The sequence below is a fragment of the Vicugna pacos genome, chromosome 36 (genome assembly GCF_048564905.1).
Source record: "Vicugna pacos chromosome 36, VicPac4, whole genome shotgun sequence".
Classification (NCBI taxonomy): Eukaryota; Metazoa; Chordata; class Mammalia; order Artiodactyla; family Camelidae; genus Vicugna; species Vicugna pacos.
Window position 1 is genome coordinate 7,805,100 of NC_133022.1, and position 18,762 is coordinate 7,823,861.

The window sequence follows — 18,762 nt, forward strand, 5'->3', positions numbered from 1 at the left end:
ATGGCCGTGGACTCCTCCCTGGAGAATGAGGGGTCCAAGCACATATTGGGCACCCAAGCCGTGGGGTCCGACACCAGAAGGCAAGTCCCCTTAGCTGGTTTGAAAACTGGTGGGACTTACAGGAGGGCTGTAAGAAGCCTAGATTCTGCTCTTGGAGAATGGGTACACACAATTGCTTACTCTCCAGAGCAATCTGCAGAGGAAGTGGACTGAAACTGCCCGGGGCTCTGGCTGGTGTCCTGGGATGGCCCCAGCACCTCTCCTGGCCACACTGGGCATGCACTCCAGCCCCTCTTGCTCCAGGGCAGCTTCCCACTAGGGTGATGGCTGCTGTCGCTGAGGGGAGTGAGCATTTGGAGGGGATGGGGCTGACTGAGACCCTGCACTGCATCTAAACTGGGCAAGGATAGCTGTTGCTGGAGCTTAGAGAGTGGCAGATCAGGACCAGCCTGGAGCTCTGCCTGATATGCTGGGACCCAGTGTTTGCTCCAGCCCCTCTTGTTCCAATCCTGCACCCCACGGGGGCAAAGGTGCCATTGCTGGGAGTGGGGAGAGTGCATGTAGATGGATTAGGACCAGTTTGGACCCTACCCTTATGACTTCTGCTCCAGCAACTTGGGACCAGGGAGCTGTGACTCCCACTGAGTAGCAGAGAAGCCCTGGTTCACACCTGCCTCTGGCTCTAGCCCCTCCATCTCCAGCCCCACCTCCCACCAAGGTGATAGCTGCTATCACCCCTGAGGGGAATATGTGACCAATACGCACTCCAGATCCTGCTCCCCACCAAAGCCACTGGGTCCAAAGGCTGCAGAGAGAAGCTAGCACACAAGGACACTACTTCAGTACCAGGAGAGGTCACTGCTCCTTCTAATTTCATAAAGACAGAGTAAGCTCAACAAAATGAGAAGACAGAGAAATTTCTTTCAAACAAAAGAACAAGAATAAATCCCTGAAAGAAACGACAAATGAAACAGATAAGTAATCTACCAGGTAAAGAGTTCAAAGCATTAGTAATAAGAATGCTAAGTGAACTTGGGAAAAGAATGGATGAAATTAGTGAAAATTTTAACCAGGAAAATATAAAAAAAGAAAATATAAAGAAGAATCAGTCAGAGCCAAAGAATAAAGTAATTGAAAACAAACAAACAAACAAACAAACACTGGAAGGAATTAACATCAAAGTCATACAGAAAAATAGAAAAATATTTTGATCTGAAATATAGAATAATGGAAATCATTCAGTCAGAATAGCAAGAAGAAAAACAAATTAAAAAAAATTGAAGACCGTTTACGGGACCACTGAGACAACATCATGTGAACTAACAAGTGTGGTACAGTGGTCCCAGGAGGAGAAGAGAGGGCAAAAAGTGTAGAAAATGAATTTGATGAAATTATGGCTGAAAATTCCCAAAGCTGAAGAAAGAAACAAATTTCCAGGTTCAGGAATCTCAGAGAGTCCAAAACAAAATGAACCAAAAGAGACTCACGCCAAGACATGTCACATTTAAATTGGTAAACATTTAACTTAAGTAGAGAATTTTAAAGGCAGCAGGAGAAAAACAAAGAGTCACATAGAGGGAACTCCCAAGGCCATCAGCAGATTTTTCTGCAGAAGCTTTTCAGGCCTGAGGGGAGTGGCATGTTACATGTAAAGTGCTGACAAACCCACAGCCAACATCATACCCAACAGTCGAAAGCCAAAAGCTTTTCACTTCTTACAAGGAGCAAGGATGCCCAATTTTGCCACTTACATTTAACATAGTACTGGACCACAGTGCTAGCCAGAGCAGAAAAGAAAAAGATACAAAATGTATCCAAATTGGAATGCAGGAAGTAAAATTGTCATTATTCACAGATGACATGATACTATATGTATAAAACCCTAAAATCTCCACCCAAAAAGTTATTAAAATGAATAAATGAATTCAGTAAAGTTGTAGGATACAAGATTAATATACAGAAATCTGTTGCTTTTCTATACACAAATAATAAACTATCAGAAAGAGAAATCAAGAAATCAACCCCATTTAAAATCAGAAGAAGAACAACAACAACAAAAAAACACCTAGGAATAAACTTAACCAAGGAGGAAAAAGACCTATATTCTGAAAGCTATGAAACACTGATGAAGGAAACTGAAGATGATATAAATAAATGAAAAGATAGCCAGTGTCCATGGATTGAAATGGTTAATACTGTTAAAATGTTTATACTACCCAAAGCAATCTACAGAATTAATGCAATCCCTATCAAAATATTCATGACAGTTTTTACAGGAATAGAACAAATAACCCTAAAATTTAAACAAAACACACACACACACACACACACACACACACACACACACACAAACTCAAGGGCCAAGGCAATCTTGAGAAAAAGAACAAAGCTGGAAGCATCACACTCCCTGTCTTCAAACTATACTACAAAGATACAGTCATCAAAAAAAGTTTGGTGCTGGCACAAAATCAGAGAAGTAGATCAGTGCAACAGAACGGAGAGCCCAGAAACAAACTCACACACTTGGTCAATTAATCCGTGACAAATGAAGCATGGGTATTCATTGGGGAAAAGACAGTCTCTTTGTTAAGTGGTGCTGGGAAACCTGGACAGCTACAGGTAAATGAAACTAGAACATTTCACAGCATATACAATAATAAACTCAAAATGGCTTAAAGACCTAAACATAAGACTAGAAGCCATAAAATTCCTACAAAAATTAGGCAGATAATCTTTGGCATATATCACAGCAATATGTTTTTGGTATCTGTCTCCTCAGCAAAGGAAATGAAAGCTAAAATAAATGATGGGATCTAAATAAACTTAAAAGATTTTGCATAGCAAAGGCAAACATTAACAAAATGAAAAGACAACCTACTGAGTGGGAGAAAGTATTTCCAAATTATATGATAGATAAAGGGTCAATATCTGAAATATATAAACAGCTCATACAACTCAAAAGTCAACTAAACCCAAACAACCCAATCAATAAAATGGGCAGAAGATCTGATGGACATTTTTCCAAAGGGGACAAGCAGATGCCAACAGGCACTGAAAAGGTGCTCAGCAGCACTCGTCATCAGGGAAATGCAAATCAAAACCACAGTGGGATATCACCTCGCACCTGTCAGAATGGCTAGAGTCAGTAAGACCGCAAATAACAAATGCTGCTCAGGATTTAGAGAAAAAGGAAAAGATATGCACACATCTCAGTATTCATAGCAGACTGATTTACAGTTATCAAGATATGGACGCAACCTAAGTGTCTGTCAACAAATGAATGGATAAAGAAGATGTGGTATAAGTATATACACACACACACAGACAATGGACTATTTTTCATTTATGAAAAGATTGAAACTTTGCCATTTGCAACAGGCAGTATAGATGGATCTGGAGGGTATTATGCCTACTGAACTAAGTCAGACAGAGAAAGTCAAGTATTGTATGTAGAATCACACATACGTGGAATCTAAAAAATAAAGCAAGCAAACTGGTGAATATAACAAAACAGAAACAGACTCACAGATATAGAGAACAAAATCATGGTTACCAATGGGGGAGGGGAGGGGAGGGCATGATAGGGCAGGAGATAAGAGACACAGCTACTAGGGATGAAATAAATAAGATAGCAGGGTACACTGTATGACACAGGCAATGTAGCCAATGTTTTATACTAACTTTAAGTGGACTGTAACCTATAAAAAATTGAATCACTATGTTGTACACCTAAAGCTAGTATAATCTCCACAGATATTTTTAAATGTCAGAGAAGAATACATAAGTTGGTTACTTACAAATGCAACAAATTGCTGAACTATCAGACTTTCACAATGCAATACAGGTGGAGAGCGGATCTTTCAGTGTATATTGTTGTTCCACAGCATTTCATGTCAGACAGCCTTTTGACAGTAAATAAACTATTTACTATTTACTATACATATCTATTCTCAGTTAGCTTTTTATGTATTTACAGGTGATAAGAACTAAGGAAAAGCTTCTTGCAGTGTGAAAAGACTCAAAGCTAATAACAGCCATTTGCCCCAAGTCAAGACTCTGCTCTGTGCACAACAGTAGAAAGACACGTGGTCTAGTAGGTATCACTTCTGACCTCTTCCTTAGAATGTACTTCATCATGAGTTTCTACTCCAAAAATAGTGGGATATAACGAATGTTCAGCAACAAATAAAAAGGTTATGAAGACCAGAGAGCTGTCCTTACCCTCCCCTTTACAACGAACGAATCCATTACACTTCTGCTTTGAAGAGTAAAGCAATGTATGTCAAAATCATTTTGAAGGCAACAACATAAAAACAGAGTCACAAATTTCTTTAAAGGTCACAGGATTTCTGCATCCCTATTGCTTTCTAAGTGTCCTTGATTTCTTGCTTCACTCTAAAAAAACAAACACAAAACCCACAAACTGAAAATCAGAGTGATGTAGGGTGGGTGCAGTTTATGCAATAAAGATGAAGCAAAGAGCTAAGTCGAAGCCTTTCGTCTCTAAATCAGAAAAGATGCAAGTTAACATATTTCAGGGTTATATAAAATTTATATAATAGGTATGTGTATGTGTTTTGTTTTCCACTTTACCTGACTTTTCTAATTAAGCTATGACTTTTCTAGCCTGGTATTGTCAAATAATGCGATCTAGAAAACACATCGCTGGCTGCCGCGGAGAGAGCGCGCCCAGCCCGCCGTGATACCCGCGAGCTCAGGGCGCCTCCTCTCGCCGCGGCCCCGGGCCCGGTCCGGCCGCCCCGCATCTGCTACTGGGGCTGCTGAGCCGGAGCGGGCGCTGGGGCGCGCGGGCACAGGAGCCGGGGGTGGGGGGCAGGTGCAGCGTCGGACAGGTCCCCCCCAGCCGATGGCGGGGACGGGCAGGACCCGCACGCCAAGCACCTGTACACGGGCACGGGCACGCGCGGCATCCAGAGCGCCGCGCACTGCGTCATGTTCTCCGCGCCCTGGTAACTGGCTGCACCTTCGGCCTGGGGCTCCACGGGCGCGGATGGGGCGCGGGGAGGCGCGGGGTGGGCGGGCGCGGTCCGGGACGGAGGGGGAGAGGGCTGTCCCTGAGGGCCCAACCGTTAAAGGCCGTCCCTCAGGCTCCTGTAACCCCCACCCTTCCCCGCTATACTCGCACCCAGGGAAGGGGAGGGGGTCGTCGCCCCTCGTGGTAGCCGGGAGCCCAGAACCCACCTGTGCCCCGCGCCCAGCCTCCAACTTCTGCGCAGGCGGGAGGCAGCGGCCTGATGTGAGGCTGGGACCTGGGGACCATGTGCGACCGCCCAGCAACCGGGGGTCCGGCATGGACATTTGGACTTTGGATCCCCTTAGCTCGCCGCCAGGCAGATCCCCAGATTGAGGGTTTAATTGCAAACCAGGAACTCGCGAAGGCATGATTTCCCACTCTGTGCGTTCCTGAGGTGGGAAGAGGGTGCCTGCATTCCCCCGAGTTCTGGAGGCCCCGCCACAGCTCCACGTGGGAGGGAAGCTGTGCTTTTGGTGACAGGACCCACTGGCCCTGGACCCAAGGCTGTCCTCTGGCACCTGCTCCCCTCTGCTCTCTTGGAGCCTGGTCATCTGCAAAGTGTAAGATGGGAAAGGTCACCACCTTGAATTTACAGCCCCTCCTAGCATGGCTCTCAGGTGGGGCTTCAGTTTGTGCTCCCTGCCAACCCCAGAGGCCCTGTCCTGGGACTTGTCCTAGGAGAAGGACTTCCTGCCATTCACACCTGCATGGGGAGTGAACGCCTTGCTCTCAGGGCCTAGATGCCAGGGATGAAGGAGGGTCCCCGTGGGCCAAGCCGACAGCCAGTCTCAGGGCCCAAGGCCGTTTGCAGACTTACGCAGAACTTGGCAGCCCTCCCCAGAGTGGGAGGGGCCCCTTGAGATGTGCCGAAGGGAAGCAGGAAGGGATGGAGAGCAGACGCCCAAGAGAAGCAGCCTGTTCAGAAAACGCGCTGGTGGTGGGTGGAGGAAGCGTTTCCTCTTTCTCCCCATATTCTGGCTCTTATTTCAGTTCATTTGGAGTTAAATCAACACGTTTTGGTCAGGGCCAGAGCTGTCATTTATTAACAATGTACTATGGGATCCATTGTGTTTCAAGTTCGCAAGAACAAACCGACTTGAAATTTTAGACCTGCCAGTGGTATAGAGAATAACTTTGTGGCATAAAATAACTGATACGGATAATTTCTTTGTGAAGGATTATTCTCAGAATAGCTATTCCAACTAAATATACTAGTTAACGGGAGCCAATTTCAGTGGAATAAATCTGTCCAGGTTTTTTTTTTTAAAAGAGTAGCTGACATGTAGACATAGTAAGTCCATAAAAAAAAAAAAAGAAAACAAAAAACAAACAAAAAAACTCATTGCTGGCAGACCTGAAGTGAGGCTGGAGCTTCACACAGTGGTGGCAGATTATAAATTGGTCAAAGGTTTTTAGAAAACAAAATGCCCTTGGAAATATTAGTACATTTTGAGCATTTCTAGGCATATCTCCTAAGGAAATAATTCCTTAAAATTTAGAGAAAAGATTTCATGTAAAAATGTTTACAGCCAACCATGTGTATACATCATGACAAATCAGTGGAATAAATGATGGTGGCTGAGGTAACACACACACACACAGATATAGATATATGATCAAATTTTATGCAGTTATTGAAGTAAATGGAATATTAAACAGCATAGAAAAAAGTCCTAAAATAATGTTTAGATGATAGAATAGGTTACAAACCTGTATATTGAAAATTATTCCAGTAAATGTAATAATAATTTGGAGAAACATCACCAAAACATATTGTTGGATGCTAAATGATTTTCTCTTACTTTTCTTCATAAGCTTTTACTCTTTCTCAGAATTTTTAGGTGTATAATGTTTTTGAATCAGAAAAAAACCTAAGGTTTGAAATTATTTTATATTACAATTGTGTGAAAAAACATCTTGATAGCTTTATTCAAATGAATAATTAGACTTTTTTTAATTTAACATTTTCTCCCAATCTGAGAACATTTTGCACTGAGAAGTTTGGGAAGAAGGTGCAGATTTTCTGAAAAATAATTTTTATTCTCTGTAGGACCTTGTCTCTGTAAGCCTAGGTAAGATATTCTAGAACAGAAAGAATATGTGTCAAAACTTTGTACCAGGAGCAACTAGTATAGATTAAGAACAAAGAAAGTAGAATTAAGAGCTCTTCCAAGACTTCTAATAATGAATAGCTCCGTTTCCTCTTTTGTAAAATGAGGGATTTTGACTGATTAATCTACATATATATTCTTTCATTTCTGACAGAGCATGTTTCTACTGTATTATCTCCAAAACCTGTAATTAGTTTCCAAATTTGCCTCTGCATTATTAGTCCCTCTGGAGTTACTGCTGTGGGGGGAGGATGAAAATCCTGGTGCCTTATGAATGCTCTTCATTGCACAGCCTTTTCCCCTGTGGCCCACAGTCTCCTTCCAAATTTCTCAATCTCACCTTTCAGAAGTTTTTACTTTTACAAGAAGTGGAATTATTTTAAACGAACCATTTGTTTAAGCTTCAAGAAATTATCATTTTGATTTCAAACCACATAATTTTATTCTTGCTGTTTCACTTTGCTTTGTCTTCCTTCAGATACGGGAGCAGAGAGCATTTCCCTCCTTGTGTCAATTATTTTGCATTCCAGTCACTAATTGGTGACTGTTGGGGGCTCCACATGTGTTTCACATAAAGTTGCCTGGTGTGAAGGTCCTCTGGTGTGAAATGACAGACTCCTTGAAAGTTAAAGACAAGGTGCTTGCACTTTGTCTAAAAACAGACATAACTGGAATGAACAGAAATTTACAGCAGCCAAGGGTACATCCTAACAGCAAACCGTGCAGTCGTGGATGAAGGAACAGTGGTCAAGAGCAACTCTCTCCACAGAGAGATTCCAAAAAACAGGACATAACTTCTCTAAAAAGCCTCGCTCTCCCCCCAACCGCACTCATGCTTTTTAAACTCAGCCCCAGGACCCCTCACCACTCTAATCTCCTTCCCATCTCTTCCTTTTTTGAGGGAGAACCCATCTGACGGTGCCCCAGCCCCACACCCGCAGCCCCTGAACCATCACCCGTAGTAATGCCCAAAAAACCCCAGGAGTGACAGCTGCCAGACAACAAAGCCGTCCTCCTGGGAAGAAGTGGGCAGAGAAGAGGGCACACACCGGTTAGTGGTGGCTTAGTTATTTCCTTTTCTCTCGTCCCCTCAGGGACATGAATGCTGGTTTTGCTGCTGCTGCCCTGGCTACGGTTCCTTCCAACTTCTGTCTCCTCATCACACGGTCACGATGCTGAAAACAGCAGCGTGGTGACCAGATGATGTCATGGCCCCGGTGGGGCTCTGGGCACCATCCAGCCTGGTGCAGGCAGCGCAGAGACTGGACAGCTGTTGAGAATTTTACAGTTTTACGAAAGACACTAAATTTATTTTGCTTTCTGCTGTCACTGCATAGAGTCAATGACAACTTACCCTCATGCGGGGACACCATGTACACCATCCCCACTGGGGGTCACTAGTGCCTGGAGTCTACACTCGCCCCTGTTAACTAGGGTCCGTGGTTCTCCAACTATGTGGGGAAAACAGAGATGTCAGGGGAGGAAGTAACCACGTGCTTCACTTCATGCAAGGCCGCCTTCTGTCTGGTGTTGAGTTGTGTCTACTCAGTGCTTCCTGCCCGCAAAGAACTCAGCTTATTTATTGAGTTAATCAGTTTCTTTTTGGGGAGGAAGAGGTAATTATGTTTGTTTGTTTATTTAATGGAGGCACTGGGGATTGAACCTGAGACCTCATGCATGCTAAGCATTTAGTTAATTGGTTTCTTTTTGGGGAGGAAGAGGTAATTATGTTTGTTTGTTTATTTAATGGAGGCACTGGGGATTGAACCTGAGACCTCGTGCATGCTAAGCATGTGCTCTGCCACTGAGCTACAGCCTCCCCCAAAACTCAGTTTTTTAATCTTCTGTTTATATTGAAATATCCCAATGCACGTACAACCAAATGGCTTGCTACTTTCTTTGCACCTTAACAGGGTATGGACATTTTCACAGACTTTTTTTTTTTTTGAATAGGGATAGCATGACAAAAAACAGTAGTTTTTGTTTTATTTTTTGCCTTGGTGACACAGGTCTATCTAGAGACTTGCTTGCTATGGAAGATTTGTTACAAACAGTAGTGTGGAAGTGTGGGTGTGTGTGTGTAAATTTGTTGGGCCTTTTTCTTTTTTTCTTCCTTAAACCCTATTTTCCACCTTTGATGAGCCAGGAAAGAGTAAATTCCTCATAGACCAATAGCTCTTCTACATGTAGGCGATTTATAAAGTGTGAATTGGAGGTGTTGTGCCCATATAGAAATGGACTTCTTTAGGCTGAAATGTTTTAATTTTTAAAAATCTTCTTCAGAAAAAGTTTGCCATGTTTGTGTTTACATTTCAATAAATGAGGAGAAATACAATTTTCATTTCTGTCTTATTTTTGTGAAAAAGCGCCCTTCGAGATGTAGTCTTTTTTTCTGCCCATCTGAGAATTTTAACTTGTGTCACAAGTATTGGAATTTAACATGTAGAATCCAGAAGTTGCCTTAGAGACGCAAGGCTTGTCACATGTCTCCCAACAGGGTCAGAATTTTATTTTATTCTGCAGTCAGCAACGTGAGAACAGTTAACCTGCAAGTTACCAAGCAGTAAGACTTCTCTTACGATATGCTGTTTGATTTGGATATGGAATACTAGGAAGTAAATTGTAGCTCAGGGGTAGAGCCCGTGCTTAGCATGCACGAGGTCCTGGGTTCAATCCCCAGTACCTCTGTTAAATATAATAATAAATAAATAAGCCTAATTACCTCCCCCCAGAAAACAAAGCACTGACCTCCTAGGTCCACTCCAGCTGCAGTGTGAGCGCGGGCAAGCCCTCCGAGCCGAGCCTCCATGCTGACATCTATGCTGCCCAGCAGGCCCTGCGCACCAGGTGAGCTCTGCACTGCAGCGGGATAGGGGAGGGCAGGCAAGCATTGCCTTACAGGTGATCAGACCAGGTGAAACCAGGTGGTTGCAAGGTGGGCCCCTCAGGCACCCAGGCTGGCTTCCTTGGGGAGGGAGGAAGCCCAAGGGGGTGGGCCTGTAGGAAAGGGAGCCTGTTTGTGGCCACCCTGGGCCACAGGGCAAGGCCTGGCCTTGTGTGTTCTCTGTGTGGTGACAGCGAAGTGCGGGGAGGTGGGTGGGCAGGCTTCAAGCCTCCCTGGGGCTGGCCCCTCCTGGGAGCCCCTTGCCTAAGCGGAGGCAGGGACAGGGCCTGGCACTGGTCCCCATAGGAGTGGAGGCTCCACCTGGATGGAGAGGGGTGGGTGTTCGCCCCTCCCAGTTCAGGAGGTGGTGTGTGAGGCCTGTGTGAAAGGGCTCAGCCCCACCCCCCAACCAGGCTGTGGTAGCTCTTTGGGGCAGGGTAGGTGGGGCAGGGCCTCTGTGTCAGGTGCTGGTAATGGATCATGGTCACATCCTGAGGGCAGGGCTCCTCTGGGCCTGGAAGGCTCCCTTGGGCAGCTTAGTACCCAGCACAGACCTGGTGGCTGGTGGGAGTTCGGCGAGCAGAAGCTGGGTCCTCCGTGGGCACGGTGTCCAGCACACACCCACGGGCCTGACTCAAGACAGGGCCATTGTGGTCTGGTCTACACATCCTTCCCTGGACCCCACCGCCCTGGTCATGCAGACCCTGGCGGACCCTTCCACCCCTGTGCTCACTCACCGAAGCACAGTGGCTCCATCTCAACCAGCGTGTGCAGAGTGCAGAGTGTGGCTCTGCGCCCCGGGCTGCTCTAGAGGGAGACGCACCCAGCCCCCACCCTCCTGGAGACTGCGCCCTCTGCCTCCACAGGGCTGGCTGCCCCAGCTCTGCCCTGCCTGGCCCACTGGAGTGACCAGCCCATGCCAGGACCAAAGCCCACCTGCCCTGGGGAGGCGGGGGCCCTGGTGCCATAGTGATGCCCTAGCAGTCCCTGATGCAGGCCCTAAGAGTGGGGTCCCCTGGCAGTGGGGACCTGTGCTGGGTGGCATGTTGCAGGTATGTGTCCAACCTCGGCCGCTTCAGCCTGTCGCCGCTGGCTCGGGGGGGGGTCACTGCAGAATCACACCCCACATAGGGATGAGAGTTCTGAGTTCCATCTGTTGGTCCTTCTACCAGCCTTGACCTCCAGAGACCAAATCCCTCAGCCCCAACAGCTGAGAATAAGCAGGAGGGAGGGAGGCTTGGGCCCAGGCCATGATCCGGGGCTGGGGAGGCCTGGAAGAGCCAAACTGTCCGGCACCTGCCACGTTTGTCCAGGTGGAGATGGCCAGGTTGCAGCTGGGGGTCCCTGCCTGGAGCTGGGTGATTGGACTGGGCCAGGGCTTGGCACAGCGGTGCTCACAGCGAACCAGAGAGCCGGCCTGGGAGGAACAGCCAGGGTAGTGGGCACAAGGCCAAATGGCATCCCCGAGGCCTGGAGGTTTGTCTGGGGGTTTGGGCCAGAGGACAGGAACAGTGCAGATGGCCCCTGGGTGGACAGGGAGATGGACAGTCTGGCTGCCCAGGTGAGATACAGCCCTTCCCTGGCCACTGAGAGGAGAGGCTCCTTTGGGATCAGGGTCATGGGTGTGTGGGAGGAAGGCCACAGAGACCTCCAGCACTGGAAGGTGGTGAATGGTCCTCGTGTGGTCAGGAAGGAGCACCTGGTGGTATGGTGCTGGATCAGCCGTGCTGGTGTGGGGCTAGGGGAGCTTGGGGTGGCGGGTGGGCCCCAGGACCTGGCCACTGGCAGGGGAGGGGCCCAGAGAAGGAGGTGGCGGCCACCCATTTTCCCTCAGGAGCCGTTGTTCCTGCTCACCTTTGTTGTACTAACCTAACTGGGTATGGGGACACTGAGGGGTTGCAAACTCGCTGAGGCATCAGAGGATACAGCTGCCTCCAATCGCCACCCCACAGCTTGCGAAGAGGGTGGATGAGGGTGGGGGTGAGGGCTGCTGGAAGACACGCCCCCTTCCAGTGCGACCAGGAAGGGCTGTCCAGTTCAGAACAGCAGAGACAGGAAAGTCCCAAGCAGGTTCTGCATGTGGCCCTGGTCAGGCATGTGTAGGGGTGGGGATAGCTGGATGACCAGGAGGAGCGGGTGGGGCCCTTACAGGTGCACTGCCCAGGTGTGATCAAGTAGATACTCTCTAAGAAACGGCAGAGTGGGGTGGCTGTCGCCCAGCTCCCCTCACACCTATCTGGGTTCTACCTCCTGTATTGGTCCGACCGCCTCCTTGGTGTTGGGGTTGGGGGTCAGGGGAGGGTCCTGGGCCGAGCCTAAGCGTGGAGAATAGGGGACTGCCCCAGGAGGGCGGGCAGTGGGAGGGGTGTGCGCGCGTTTTGTCCCAGCTGATCCTGCCCCCACCGCTGCCAGGTACGGCATCAGCCGGGACAGCAACATCCTGTAGGGGCAGAGCATCCGCACGGTGCCCACCGTGGACCTGGCTTCGCGCTATGAGTGCGCCACGGTGGTGCTGCACCTCAGGCATGCGCATCGTCTTCCCCGACACCAAGAAGACCTACTACTTAGAGGCGTTCCCCAAGTGAGCGCGGGGCGGGACCCAGGGGGCGGGGCCTCAGCGGGGGTGGGGCGCGGAGGCCTAACGTGACTCCCAGACCGCACAGCATGGAGAAGGGGCCCAAGCTGACGTCGCCGGTGCTCATCATCCACGGGTTGGAAGACGAGGTGGCCGACTTCTCGCACGGGCTGGCGCTCTACGAGCGCTGCCCCAAGGCCTTGGAGCCTCTGTGGGTGGGGGCCTCCGGGCACAACGACATCCAGCTCCACAGCCAGAACCTGGAGCGCCTGCGCCGCTGCATCTCCCAGGAGCTGCCCCAGCCGGCGCGCCTAGCCTAGCGGCCGCCCAGCCACACCCAGACCTCAGCAGTAAGGAGGGGGCGCCAGGACCCCGCGCCGTTCCCGGGGGGCTGCATGTGAGCCCCCGGGTGCTCCACACCCTCGAAGCAACCGGCAGGCAGGAGTCGGGACCTACCCCAGCCCAGGGACCGTGGACAATGTACAGGCGACGGAGCTATGCTCTCATTTCCTTTTGGAAACAGAACGATAGAAGAACGTGAAAGTGGAAATTAAGGATTTAAAAATTTTAGAATAATAATAAAATAAAATAACATAAAAGGAAAAAAACCTAGTTGAGTAAACCTGAATGCAAATAAAAGGATAATAAGGTGTAAGAGACACACAGGCAAAGCTCTGCGTAAGGTATCACCCACAAAGGAGCACTGGGAAGACTGCAGAACAGTGGTAAGAGTGTAACAGTGAGAAAATCTAAGAGCATGAGAGGAGGATCGTACCACATATGTGGATAAATGAGGAGACATTTGTCAGATACTCAAAGGACAAGATAATAGTTTGTAAGAAGGAGGCTAAGACATGGAGATGGTAATTTAATAGAATGGAGGAAGAGCCAACCTTAATCAGACAGCTCCTATCGTGTAGTATTTAGCATCCATCTGTAACGTTATCTATAGCCTGTCCTGGGTGAAACTGATTTTTGTGAATTTTGCTTTTTACACCACTCCCCACAGGTAACAGTGCATTTGTCATTGGCTTCCCTTATGGAGTCTCTCATGGGTGATTTTGACAAGGTGACTGCTCAATTTAATTACTGTGTAATGAGACATAATTTTTTAATGTATTTGTATGGTGTTCTGATATAGATTTTTCAATGTGTTAATTTACTAAAACCTAAAGCTTATGCACTTAGGGAACTACAGAAGCTGGAGCAATGTCCCTCCTTCCACCCAGAATGCTTAACTTTTCCATATTATCTTCCTAGTCCTCGTGGATGTTAGCCAAACATAAGCTAGTGTTTGATACAAAATATAAAGCTGTGAGACAGAAAATGTGTGTTTCGTCCCCAGTTCCCTGTATGTATGAGTTCAGATAATTCCCTTAACGTCTTCATACTTTCATTCTCACTAATGTAACAATAGAGATCATGCTCTGTACATATCTCTCAAGGCAGGAAGAGTAAACAAAACACAAGAGAGTACTGTCAGCCCTTCTGAACACATATCAGTCTGGGGTACAGCTGAGCCTGACTGTGTAACCCACCTTTCAGAATGCTACTACCATAAGTCAATGACTTGTGATGCCAGGAACCTCACATCCCCTTCTCTCCTGGAGTGCAGCTGAGAGAGGAAGCTCTTCTTGTCTGTGCAGAGGGGAGGCTATCTTTTTCCTTAGACGGCACTGTGCTCGCCATAAGATTTCTGCCCATCCCTAACCCCTACCTCCACCCACCCTCCCTAGTACGGTATTTGGTGTGCAATTGCAGGCTGGTTTTGAATGACCAGGAGGCCAGTGACTGGAAGGCAGCATGGTTGGAACTGGAAGCTCTCTGACCTGGCTCTCCGCCTGAGCACTACACAGCTCAGACTCTTAAGCAACATCGTCCTAAGAGTTGAAAACTGCCCTAAGAGTCTCTGAAAAATGCCCAGAAAAGTGCCCAGCCATCCACATTCACTGGCCAGCAAAACGCCAGGCATGTGGCCAGTTTGAATGATATAGGGAAGGCACATGGAGAGGGATGGCTCTTTCCTCCAACAGGCTTTAGAGCTTCAAAGGGAGAGTTTGTTTGATTATCATTATATCAGCCAATCCCCCAACATCTTGGACCCCCTACAGTTCATCAGGCACTATGCCTGGCACTAGGACAAATAAAAAGAGAGAAGACCTATCTCTAGCACCAAAGGATTGAGACTAGATGGCAAAACGCCTAACAAAATAATTACCCACAATAGTCATAAATAATAGCAATGATGGTTGTTTTTGGAAATCCAAGAAAGGAGAGTATGTGTCAAAATACTCAGGGATGGCTTCACAGAAAGGGTTGGAACTGAACCACCTTGAGGGCTGGATCTGTTTTGGACAATTAGAGAGGAGTTAGGGAGCAACAGTATGAACAAAGCTTTTTCTGGGAATGTTCCTAGAAAGGCAGACAATAATTAGGCAGTAAGAATGGCAACAGGGTTGGCAAGATGAGTTAGAAAATTGTTGTTTAGTGGTGTATTTAACAACATCCACTCAACATTTGCTGTAAGTGAGGCATCGTACTGGAAGCTGGTTATAAAGTGATGAGCAAAACCGACCAAGTTCCTGTCCACTTAGTGCTTACCTTCTAGTCAGGGAGGTAGCCAACAGGTAGGTATGCCAGTGCATAAGCAGTCATTCTAAATTGCTATTATCACAGTGCTATGGAGAAAATGCTCTGTTGCAGGAAGTTCCGAAACCTAGCTGGCTGCCCTGGGGGTGGCTGCCCAAGATGAGATACTTACTAAACTGAAAGCTGATGGATGACAAGGATCCAGTCACTGAAAGGGTTGAGCATAAGCTTATTCCAGGCAAAGACAACAGAATACAAGAAGGCCCAAAGAAGGGAAGAGTTTGGCATATTTCATATATTAAAAGGAAGCCAGGGAGGTTAATTGCATAGTCCTGATGATAACATTCTTGACTTATTTCTTATCGTGTAGAATTCTTGGCATCTCAGTGTTGGAGGATTCAGGTAATTGGTACTGAGCTTGTTAATGAGGACTTCTACACGTTATTGTGTAAATTACCTAGGTAAGTGGAAGTCGAGGCAGTGAATACTACCTTGACCATCCAGAATGTGAAAAGGAGAGTGAATCAGTATGCATTTACTTTAAAAAAATTAGATGCTTTGAGCATACACAAGTTGGTGAAGTTGAGGGTATGAACATTTATGTAAGGCATTCCTTTTGGGTAATATAAATAAGATAATGATAAAGCAAGAAATAAATTTTAGTTCAAATTATAATATACATCTTCTGTGTAGTAAGAGATACTAGTGCTGGTGATATATTAATTCTTAAGATGTCGAAAATGATCATAATGTTGTTCAAGTCCCTTATCACACTGTTCTGTGATGTGTGAAATAGCAGTGATACTACAGAAGAGAGTGAAGTCCAGATGAGACGACACCTAAGGCAGTTGCCTTTGGTAATTCAAAAGCAATATTTAGAAAATTATGTGAGTATACATTTGTGTGGTGTGTATGTATAAACAGTTTCTTTACTTAACTGAGCCTCAAACCTACAAGTGAAAATAGTCCCATTAGTAATATTTTACAAGAGTTAATTGAGAGCATTCTAATATATTGATTGACATCTTCCAAATCATTGTGTGTATGTACTGAAACTATAAAGAGGGCTTTTTAAAACTTCCATTGGATTCTTATCTTTTCATCCTTCTGTTTGTGATGATAACAATTGCAGGCTGAAAAATTAGGTCATGGGCGGCGGCGGCCTGAGACCACAAGGGGCCCGGCGCGCCCCCCGCCCGCGCCGTGAGGCAGAGGCCGCGGCGGCCGTCAGCGCTGTCGCTCCGGGTCGCGGCGGGCGGGGCTCCGGCGGGGCCCAGGCTCGTCCCCAGCCCAGCCCGGGTCCCCGCCGCCCGCCCTCCGTCTCTCTGCTCGATGCCCAGGGCTGAGCTCAGGGATGGCGAGGCGGAGGCGGCGGCCGCTTCGTACCGGTTACGGGAAGGCGCCACCGAGCCAGGCCCGCCGCCGCCGCCCTCCCTCGCGCGGCCCGGCCTGCGGGGCTCCCGGCCGCCGCAGCTGACGATGCTCCGCAGCGTGGCTCAGCCGCCAGAGGGGGAGGGGGAGGGGGAGGGGGACGCAGAGGTGGCCCCGGAGCCCGGCCCCTCGGAACCGCTGTGTCGCTGGCACCGCTGCGCCCTGGACCCCAAGGCCCCGCCGCCTGGGGGGGGCGCTCGAGCGGACGTTGGGCCCGGCGCCTCTGGGGCTCAGGCAGCCGGCGGGGCCGGGGATCAAGACGCTGGGCGGGGGCTGCTGCCCGTGCCCCCGCCCCCCGCAGCTCCCCCTCGGCAGCCCGGGCCGCCTGCTGCTGCCCCGCAGGCCGGGGAGGACCCCCCTGAAACGAGCGATGCGCTTCTGGTCCTGCAGGGCCTGGAGTCCGAGGCCCAGGAGCTCAGCAGCCCGGGCCGCGGCGGGGAGGAGGGGGCGGCAGGCTGCTGCCGCAGCCCCCAGGCCCTGAAATACCCCGGTGCCCTTCCCGATGCGGGACTTGGTCCCTCCAGGGCGCTGGAGTAGAGGGAGCAGCAGCAGCAACCTCCCCCGCCCCCTCCTGGGCCCTTAGGCCGCTCACGGGCCCTTCTCGGAAGGGCTCGCTCAAAATCCGCCTCAGTCACCTCTTTCGCACAAACAGCAGCAGCGGTGGCCCCGGCGGTGGTGCTGGGGCCGCAGGAGGCCTTTCGGAGAGCGGGCTGCTTCATCTGCGAACCTGACAGACATGGGAGGCTCTGCAGGCCGGGAGCTGGACTCGGAGGGGAAACCCAGGTTGACAAGAACTCAAAGTGCATTTTCTCCAATCTCCTTCAGCCCCCTGTTCACAGGTGAAACAGTGTCACTTGTAGACGTGGACATCTCTCAGCGGGGCATGACATCTCCACACCAGCCAACCCCCGTCTCCCACAAAGAAGCCTCAGTCTCCTAGATGCATTTCCCCGGATTGCTCCCATCCGAGCAGCCGAATGCCTGTAGAGCTAGTCCCTGCAACACCTTCAGTGTCCCCTCTACCCACCCGACTCAGCAGCTTGGCAGCCAGCCTTCAAGAGTTGGAGAAGTGTTGGTATTGGGGGCCAATGAATTGGGAAGATGCAGAGATGAAGCTGAAAGGCAAGCCCGATGGGTCTGTCCTGGTAGGAGACAGCTCTAATCCTCGTATCCTGAGCCTCAGTTTCCAACCACAGGGTACCGCCCCCCACACTAGAATGGAGCACTGCAGAGGAAACTTCAGCCTGTGGTATCATCCCAAATTTGAGGATCGCTGTCAGTCAGTAGTGGAGTTCATTAAGAGAGCCATCATGCACCCCAAGAATGGAAGTTTCTTTCTTTCTTGAGATCCAGGGTTCCAGGACTGCCACCAACTCCAGTGCAGCTACTCTGCCCAGTGTCCCGTTTCAGCAACGTCAAATTCCTCCTGCACCTTTGCCTATTCCGAATCCGACAGCTCGTCTGGATAGATCACATCCTGGATCTCCCACTGCCTAAGCCTCTGATTTCTTGTATCCGGAAGTTCTACTAGTGTGATCCTCAGGAAGAGGTATACCTGTCTCTAAAGAAAGCTCAACTCATTTCCAAACAGAAGCAAGAGGTGTTGGAACCCTTCACGTAGCGAGGGGCCCCCTGCTGGTCACTGCCTAGGGTACACGCTCTCCGCCTCACCGTCCAGCCGAGTCTCCTGGGCAGTTATCATCATGCACTGGGCCTCGTCCCCCGCCCTCCCACCCCATGTGTATGCCCCTGATACAGGCATCTGTCCAGAGAGTTGCCAGACCTGATGCTGGAGTTCCAAGTGGATACATATCCCAACACGGAGAAGGGCGGATAGACACGAGAGGCTTGAAGAGTACTTGCCAGGCAACGTGCGAGCTCATCACTGAGTGTATATAAAGACGAAGACACACACGAGCAGCTAACTGTGCATCCTTCTCTCCTCCTCTGGCTGATCTTTTGTTTAAACCACCTTCATTTTATCTCCAGTCCCCCATGGCTGTCAAGTTATAAGAACGGAAAAATCTAGGCTCGCATTAGTAGTTGTTACAGCAGCTGCACTGTGTGTGGCAAATATATCTGGGCAGAAACCTGTGTCTTAGTTCCATCCCAGAGCAGCTGCCTTCAAACTGAGCCA

At 48.8% G+C, this 18,762-nt stretch overlaps 2 pseudogenes; both read left to right on the top strand.

The window, feature by feature from the left end:
- Positions 1-12,947, top strand: LOC140691682 (alpha/beta hydrolase domain-containing protein 17A-like; annotated as a pseudogene).
- A 3,579-nt stretch (positions 12,948-16,526) lies between these two features.
- On the top strand, positions 16,527-18,246 carry LOC140691706 (suppressor of cytokine signaling 7 pseudogene; annotated as a pseudogene).
- The last annotated feature ends 516 nt before the right edge of the window (positions 18,247-18,762 follow it).